A 9,950-nucleotide genomic window follows, 5' to 3' on the forward strand; every position below is an offset into this window, starting at 1 on the left:
CCCGGGCCACTCATCATTAGTAAAATTAGAGGTAGTATTTAAATAACTTATACACGTATTCTAGGTGCGACGTAAGGCAACAAATTAAGATAGACTTTTAGGAGGCTTTTCCCAGAGGTCCACATTGAAGATTTCATCTTGAAATACCACATCTGAAGAATTCAACTAAATTATTAATAAATGTATCTGGATAGTGTTTTTATTCAGAGCAAATTATATTTGAGACAGTTTTTTTTTCATGTGAATATTTTACTGACTATTTTGAGTGCTAAAAGCTGTGTTTCACAACTTTGCAATGAACAGGTATTTTGTATCTGGGGAGGGAAACAGTCCCCACAATAAATCTGTGTTTATAAAATCATTTATCATATTAAAATCAAGTGTAGTAAAACAATTTTCTTTAGTATTTTGTGTTCACATACGAAAACAGTATAATAGGCAAAAGACATTATTATTATTATTATTTTTGGTGTTATTATTGTAACGCAACGGGGGCTCAGGCGGGCGCCCTTGCCGCATCAGGTCGGCCCAAAGTATAGGTGGCTCGAACCCGGGACTTCCGCGTCTCTCTGCAGCGACCCAACCCCGTGAGCTAAAGAGAGATCTCTCTACAGCCCAGTAGCTGTAGTCCTGCTATCACAGGGAAGGGCGGTGACGTCACCTGCTCTGGTACGCCGGCTCTTACACAGTACCTGTCGGCCGTAAGCGTTACATTATTATTATTATTGATAAAACATCTCTCACTGGTAGCATACTCAATTGCCTTTTTTCTTCAAACCTGTAAGCCCATTATTATGACTGAAATCCCCCAATAATTGTCACATTTTTAATTTTTTAAATTTAACCTGTTTTAGTACTTGTTTAGTTCTCATCATTCTGTTTGCCAAAAATGATATACAAACCCTCTAATTGTCAGATGGGTTTGTAGATCAACATTTTAGGGTTCCAAGCAAGAATGCTTTGAAAGCTGTATAGTTGATGATAATGTCATGAGCAAATGTGCTGGTCACATCAACTGTGAGGGAGTTATCAGCTCCTAATTTGTAGCATTAATGATACAATTGGTCCTTCAAACTGGGTGCAAAAACTGATGAATGCATAAGGTGATAAAAAGAGAAATCTGTTTTAAAAGTAAATACTTTGTGGTGGCCCTACATGAACCAAGTAAACTAGAAAGAATCAACAAGCCATAAAATTGGCAAATATTATCTCACGGCTGCAAGGCAGGGCTAAAAATAGCACACAGGCTCTAGAAAGTAAAGTGAAGCCACTAAAAGGGGTGTCGTACTGTGCCAGCAAAAGGCATGTCCCAAGAAGGTACAGTGAAAAAGTTCAATTAATACTGACCTTAGAAACAAGAAGACTTGGAGATAAATCGAATTGATTTTTTGGTCAACAAAGGTTTTGCTACAATTACATAATTTACATTTACAGATGGTTGGCCTAGGTTTCAAACTGACCACTCTGCCAGTTTTAAGTGCCAAAGGGTGAAGAAATGACCTGGTATAAAGGGTGCCAAGCCTTGGAACTATCAAAAGTGGAATAATCAGATTATTTAAAAGGAGACTGAATCCTTGATCTTGTCTTCTATTTTTTCATTGTCCTGGAAACACCAACCTTACATCCCTTTCACAGACCCCGGCCTGAACAGACATTGTTTAAAGTAGTGGATGCCAACCTTCTGATGTAATCGGTTAGAGGATATTGTGCAATTGTCTGTCCCATTGAAACAAAATACCGGTGATATCACTCTATGGCTGTTTGTACCATATCCATGGAGGTGAATGCACATCTCTAGTGATTATAGGATATAGTGTACATACTGTTGTTGTATAGACATTTAAGTGGTCCCATAATACATGTGTTATCGAGTTTAAATAATTAATGCATAAATTCATATTCCTATATCACTGCATGAATTAGGTGAAATGTTTAAAAGCACTTTTAAAGTGTTTTTTAACAAACAAAAATCATAAGTTTTATCTAAAAGATATGTTGTAATTAAACTATATGAAATTACAATATATTAAATAAGGAATAAGGCTTACCTTTCTTGTTTGGTAAAGATTCTAGTAATATAAACTTTATCTAAAGCTATGTTGACTCTATAGGATGCTAGATCTCATCATAATCTAGTTTATAGTTTACCACTAATCAGTTGTCACCATGTTTTACATGTAATTGAATGAAGACCTGTGAATATATCTGTAATTACATGGTTTAGTTTTGTGATTCTTAGTTTCTCAAAGATGGTTCCTTCTTTTGCACTTCTCCAGTTGAGCCATGTTAAAAAGCAAAACTCTGTTCGAAGTAACAGATAAAATATGTTATACAACAATCCATGAATGGCACACCTGATTTCTTTGAGTACAGATAGAAAAAATGCCCTCTGGTCCCAGTAATACTTGTTCAGTACTGCGAAGTGTGCTGTTTTCACCTGAGTCATGTTGTTAGCGTCTTCCTTTGAAACACGACACCAAGAATAGATGGGGTATATCAGAAATCATGCTTCTTATTTGATACAGTGTGTCTTCGAATTCTCTGCTGTTTTGTTTAGATTTTCATCAGCCACTCTAACCTCCCAACAGAAGAAATGTTTTCTGAAATCAGTAGTGTTTACACTCCAAACATCTTACAAGTGCTCGTTAATGACCTCTGGAAGTGTTAAATATCCAGATTTGTATTGCAAATAGAGCCCGTTAGGTTTTATTTTCTCCATGTGTTTGATCATTCCTGAAAAGTGTGCACAGAAACAGATGGAAAGCACTGACAGCATTAGTTTACCGAGGAGCAAGAAAGGGGTTAAATCCACAATGAAATCATTTAAAAAGAGAGACGAATGCAATGTTTTGGCTGCTGAGTGGTTTTCATTGCTGTAGATGGCAGAGGGACAAAGCAGGAATAAGAGGCATAGGGATGTGGTAGGGAAGACAAAAGAAAATATGTGAATAGGTGGGAGAATGCAAAAGGGGAGCTAAAGAAATGGAAATCTGGGCAATTACATTAATCTGTAAATGAAAGGAGAGATTGGAAAGAGATAAGTCAATCACTGAGTGCTGGGATATGTGTGAATGACGTGTAAGGATCATTGTAGCTTCCAATGATGTCTTTTCAGAGTCTGCTCAGCAGGAATATTAGCCTTTGACTCCCTCTGAGGTGACAGAGACTGAAAGGCCAGTGTAAATAGAAATGGAAGAGGTAAAAAGGACTATCAATTTGGAGACATCTTTGATCCTCAGTGCCCTGACCTTGTTCCCTGAAATAGTCATCCAATTCTTTTTTTTTTCTGTGTTGCTCAAGTTAATAGAACATTTTTTAAGGTTAGGGCCCTGTCAGCACTTCAAACAATCCACAAAGGATAACTGACAGGGGTTAGAAAAGACCACATTTTAAGTGTTTGGTTTTGGAAGTCAGTCTAATTGCGGCATAAACTATAAAGTGAGTGAAAGAAAGAGGGTTTTTAAAATGGTTGAGACAGAGGGAGCCGTAAAACAGGGTTCTGTGTGAATCAGGGGTTTGTAATACATAGAGGTTTTCAGCTCCACATACTTAATAGGATCTTGTCAAGCAAAGGAAGAATGGTAGAAGATACAGTACATTAACATGAATTTGAGAGATGTATGAGAATTGATGAAGTGACAGAAATTCCTGTAGTGATTGCTAAAGCTGGTGGAGTCACCATCATCTTCATCAGTAAATTGCTTGTAGTATTTAGAGATCAAGCCAGTAGAGGTGGTAAATAAGCATTCTACCTAGCTAACAAAAGTGTTTGTACCCTTTGATCCCAGCATTCCCCCAGCATTCAACGGTAACATAATCTCTCCATTCATTCACAGATTCCACCCTTCTTCTAGAGCTCGTGCAAGGGTTGGGTATATGCTTTGAGTTGTTACCGCTTAAGGCTAAATGAGTCATACATTATGCAGACTACAATGACTACAATGTTCTATTAATTGTGAAGTGTTTGAGTAGAAGGACTGTAGTTTTGAAAAATTCCAGATAATGTTTGTCATTGACTGTGATATTATGAGATTTATTCAGTGTAATATGTATTAGTATTAGTATAAACTCGAACTAACTTGAGGTTTAATGAATCTTTCATCCAAATAAACAGCAATAAATATTTAATTCACAGATAATATTTGAAACAACATTTTTTTTTGCACAGGAACATGATTCTCTCAGTAATGTGAAAAAATGTAACATGCGAAAAAATTAGCGTCTCCGGCGCATTGAAAAAGGAATGTGACACTGAGAGCTTGCTAATGTGTGTGGAATTTGGACTATTTCCATTAACTCACCCTCACAGTGCACCATGAAATGTGGTAGCTCACCTTCAGCTCTTCGTACACTTTGTTTAGGGACAGTTGCAGCTTGTTAAAGAAGTTGTGAAAACTGAAAAGTGAGCCCAAGAACTCCTTTCTAAAATCCTTTCCTTACAATTCACATTGCCTAACATGACAGTGATTCACAAAACAAATAGATGTTACAAATTCCTGTACATGCAAATGGCAGATAAGAGATTACTCATGCTACTGCAATATGTTAATGGCCCTGTACATTGAAAAATGTGAGGCAAAAAAATGGGACTTTGAAACTCAAGAGCAGTCCTTTCTGAAAGACGTGTCTTTTTTCCAAAGGTAGACAATTATAAACTGTCAGTGCTTATTTACTTAAGGCGTTATTCCTACGGTTTGAAAAACAGTACAGAATATTGTCAGATCAAGATACAAAGTAACAACAAGAACAAACAGTGTTAGGAAAGAAATAAACAGGAAAGAGAGGAGGAGAGGAAAGGGAGGAGGAATACAGTACTTAGTAGAGAAGAGAGCAAGATCATTAAAAGAGAAGGAAGGTTTCAAGGATTCCAGACCAAGATCAAGTTCTTGGTTAGGCTTTGAAAGCTATACCTAGCCTTTTCAGGTTTTAAGAGTGACTTGATCTCTTTGACACATTGTGAGTGAGATGATGGGCTGTAAACTTTCAATTAAGGTAAATGCTAGAGGTGCACTTAGCTGAGTCTTGAATTCCTTCTTTTATAGTTTGCTTCAGGGGCTTTACCAGATAGGATCAACTAAATGTATTGTGCAAACTGGAAAAGGTTAAAATTATTAAGGTAAAAAAAGGAGTCCTGAACATGTGCAGACATGCTGCAGTAGCCTGAGAACACCTCTCACAGGTCAGCTACTGCATATCTAGAGGCAGCAGTGCAGGGCAGTTCAGTAAAAGGTGGTTAGCCTCCATATAGTTCAGAGGAGTGCCAGAACACAGTGAGACAGTGATGTGGGGAATTTTTTGTGACGTTCAAGGGGGTGTTTATTTCTCCCGTCTGCCCAGTTAAGAGCAAGCAACTTCAAGCCTGATCTCCTCAGAAATAAGATGTCAGTTACAACTAGATTTGCATGGTTAATAATACTTTCCTTCAGATGAATCTTTTAAATGACTCCTTTGTATTATCCAATATCCCATCACTCTATTTAAAATAATATGCTAAAAAGCACACTGACTGGTCCCAGTAGAATAATCACATCCCAGTGTAGGCTCTCTGAACTACCTATATTTCTGTCTCTTCTCTTCATATCACTCAGTAATTCCACCCTCTTTGACCTTTTGTGCTTTGCAATGAACTACAGTATTAGTGTGAAACAGCTGCCTTGTTGTAAACCAGCCCAGTGTGCTGCACTTCCAAATGAACCTCAATTCGACCTGAGTTGATAGCAATTCTAAATCTCAATCAGCATGTGAAGAGCTCAGACCAAAAAACAAACAAACGACAGAGGGTACCCATGGGGCCAGCACTGGAAACTACTGACTCGAGTCACAGAACCTTGTTACCGACATGTTATTTGTGTCTTTTCACACATACATGACAGTTAGGCTTTGAACAGCTGAGTACCAAAAAGCCCAGCCCACATTTCTTAATCGCTCAGTACAGTGCTGCTTATGTCACTTTGACATCATGGTATGTTTCTCCCAGACATGCTGATACCTAGTTAGACGTCTGCCTGTGTTGCCATGATATCACAGTCAAATGACAATGCAGTAACTACTGTCAAACAGGAAAGAGGCACAATACAGGGACTCATTTACTATTTCAGCAATGTTCAAATGGAGATTTGCATAGTCCTGTACACTGAACTACAATACAGTGGGAAAAAAACAGCATAATAATGCTCTTTCAGTACTCTCGAGTGATTATTTTGCATGGATGCTTAAAGGATAAAAATATGTAGTCTTTCACAAATGTTGTGCTACTTTTGGTTTGAAACAGTTTCCATAAATGTTCTCTCATCTTTTAAGTCCTTTTTGCAAATTACACATACAGAGTACTGAGTACCTGAATTTGTCAAATGCCATTTTCCACACACATGAAATAATAATAATCAATTTATTTTACAATCAATTTTTTATATCTTTATCAATTTCTTTTAAATTATTTATGCTTTATCCACTGCAAAACAATTTTATGGATATAGCTGTATAAATGGGTAAAAATATATGCAAAATATGAGTTTAATATGAGTCAAGATCTGTAGGAAAGTAGTCAATTAAGAATGGTTTTGACCATTTTTTTCTAGAATTATGGATGTATTCTATAGTATATATGGTACTCCCACTCAAAATTACAATGGGTTTGCACAAGCAAAAATACATTAAACTAAAAAAAAAACTTTTCTTAAACAAATTGTTTATTGTAAAAGCTTTGGCGTCAAGTACTGTATCTAATGCCAGCCCAGTGTGGTGCACTTCCAAATGGACCTCAGCAATTCGACCTGAGTTGATAGCAATTCTAAATCTCAATCAGCATGTGAAGAGCTCAGACCAAAAGTAAAATATGTCACAGATCGGAAATTGAAATCAGTGAACTACAAGTAAGAACTCTGCTGCAGCAAAAACCAAAAGACAGAGGGTCCCCATGGGACATTTTTCTAATATGGATCAGTGTTTTTTACGTGATTGTGTAACTTTAAGCAGCAAAGACAACGTGCATTTACATTGCTAAATTCATAGGCAATATATAGGTTTTTTTTTTCCAAAGCTAGGAGGGGACTTTAAGGCTGCCTTTGGTAATTGGAAAACCGCAACCTCCACTTTAAGAAGAGACAGCAAAAGCGTCAAGGCCGGTAACCTAGTGACGCCAATCCATTGTCTGAGAATCCAGATAAGAGAATCTGAAAGTCGTGCAGCTGTTGTTAAACTATTCCTATTCTCAGTGGATTAACGCATTCCATATTCCTCTAATACACAATTCATTTTCCACCGTGCGATTAGCATATCACAACTCATGTTGCAATAAGGGTTTTTCCAACCTTCAACTGCAGTCCTAATTCATTTCACACTGACGCTAAAATCGTCCGCTGTTAAAGTTTACCTACGTTTTTCCCTTCTATAATTTAATTGAACCTGTTTGATCTTGAACCTGTGTATGTTCCTCACTGCGACAGCTAGCACATACCTCTACCCAGCGCAATTTGGATAGAAGTGAAGTGAATTAAAGATATTCCATTGCATAAACCAGACTTTAAAGATCATTTTGAGAATCGTGCTCTGTTTATGGTGATAAGCAGTTTAATACATAATAGAATCGTATAACGAAGATATACGTATATAGTTCTGGTTCAGTGGCTTCTAAAATTATATTATATATCACTGGACATTTTACAACTGCGCTCCTGCACAAGTAATTCGGTACTTAAACCTTTTACCTTTTGTACATATAGAGGTTTTTGAGCTAAAGTATCTATTTAGAATATAGTAAACAATCTGTCACAAACGTGCTTCAAAAATACCGCCCTCTTTATACTGACACAGTGCGCTGGACGGTGAAGTGGCGGTTATGTTCACATTTCTTAGGTCCAGTCTGGATTCAAAATTGTTGGTCCTTGCGTGTGGAGTTTACATGCCCTCTTTGTGTTTCCCTCCTTGCAAAGACATACTGACTGGCTTTTGGTCTGTTTAAATGTATATAGTCTCGTGTGCTCGTATGTGTCCTACAGTGTCGGTACCTCCATGCTTTAGTCCTGCCTAGCGCTATTAGGCTTCCGATATAAGCATAAGGATGAATGCATGATATCCATCTCCTCTGTCTTCTATGTCTATAAATGTCAGGAATAGGAGATGCCAATTTCAGCCTCTTAATTTCATAAAATAAGAAAGATGTTTTGATCATTATTTTAATGTTGAACATCTATTATAGAGGTTTATTATTATTAATTTATATTAACAATGCACTGGACAGCTCTGAACCCAACTGGATGAATCTGGATTTATCACACAACAAGTTAGTAAAACACATGCAGTTAATTATTGTGGAATGCAAACCCAGTACATTACAGTTTAATTTGGTGGTAAAAAGTACAGCCTAGGATGTAGGAGAAGACATCCGATTCAAGCGCCCAAGACATTAAACCCGAGGTAGCTTCATTAAAATCAGTTCCTTGCTGTTCATTTTATTATTATGAAATGTGTATATCATTCAGTCGCTTGTCGAATGCGATTAGCTCAAATGTGTCCATCTACGTTCTGTGTGTGTGAGACCTACAGTATTTAAATTAAAGTTAACTGCCTGAATCAACACTTCACTTTGTATGCTGTAAACCAGTGTTTTTCGGCAAGCACGGGCTTCAAGTGCCGCGTGTTTTTCTGACTTTGATATCTGCCATCTCAGATATTAATGACTTAACGTCAATCAATGAAATGGATAACACCTCTTTTTCGCAGTTTTACTTATTGACGTTAGAGCAATACGAATGTATTTCTCGCTGACGTGACCAGTTTTCGATTATTTAAGTTAAAATAATCATGATGTACACCAGCTCTAACATTTTTGTCCAGAAAGTTAAAAAAAATTAAGTAGTTATGAGTTACCAGTTCAAAGGGAGGACAAACCTGAATCTTGAGAATTTCCAGGGGAGAGAGCACCGAAACAATACAGGTCTGAAGCAATCAATGACCTGAAAACGTGAAAATTTAATACAAAAACAGTCACACAATGGGAAAATGACAATTGCTTACCTGTGCTTTATTTTTAATGTCACTTGAAATATAAAGAGCTGTAGTATTTTAAGTGTATTTGGAAAGTATGGTGGAGTTTACTTTTAAATATTATCTTTAATCCCAAATAACATTTAAAATATATACCGTACTACGGTCTTAAGTTTAAGACGTTTTGTTCACCTCTTTCACTCAGTGTTTTTTCCTCTTTATGCAACAATAATTTTGTCTTAAACAGATATGATTGCCAGTTTATTTTAAGATAGCAGTTAATCATTATTGATCTGTTCTGTTGATCTGTTGCTTTTCAGCTTTATACATATTTAGATAGTAAACACCTGGAAATGACTCAGATTTATTTAGCTGCTGCCTCACTTCATATTAACTGTCAGTGTTTTGTTTATCTTGAGTTGTGATGATGTTTTTGAAGATTCTGATCACTGTAAATTAAAGATTGCAAAACGAACAATTTGTTTTCTTCCCACCCAGACCAACCTGTGTCAATAATAGTGAGAGATCCTATAATAGCAGAAACCATGGGCTGAACATTAGGAAAGGTGGCAAATGAGGAGAGGACATTCAGCCCATCAAGATTATTTGGTTTATAACAGCTAATGTGTTCCAAGGATCTTATCCAGTTGGTTCTTGAGGTTTTCAGTAAATTGTATCCAAAACACTTCAGCTACACTGTATGTATTGTCTTGTTACTCTGCTCACACAGCATGACTGTCTTGAATTAAATAATTCTTAGTGGGGCCACATGGCTACAAGTACAAAATGCACATATTATAGGACAGGTATTAGGATTAGGAGTGATGACATGCAAGCAAACCTTGCAAAACAGTAAAAATGGTGTGAAATTAGCTCCACCTTATGTACCCCTATATATATTCCAAATAATTTGCTAACATTAAATAAAAAAATAATTTTGTATTATTTTCTTTTATTTTCAATCA

Source organism: Atractosteus spatula, chromosome 2, assembly GCF_055471065.1.
Source record: "Atractosteus spatula isolate fAtrSpa1 chromosome 2, fAtrSpa1.hap1, whole genome shotgun sequence".
Classification (NCBI taxonomy): Eukaryota; Metazoa; Chordata; class Actinopteri; order Semionotiformes; family Lepisosteidae; genus Atractosteus; species Atractosteus spatula.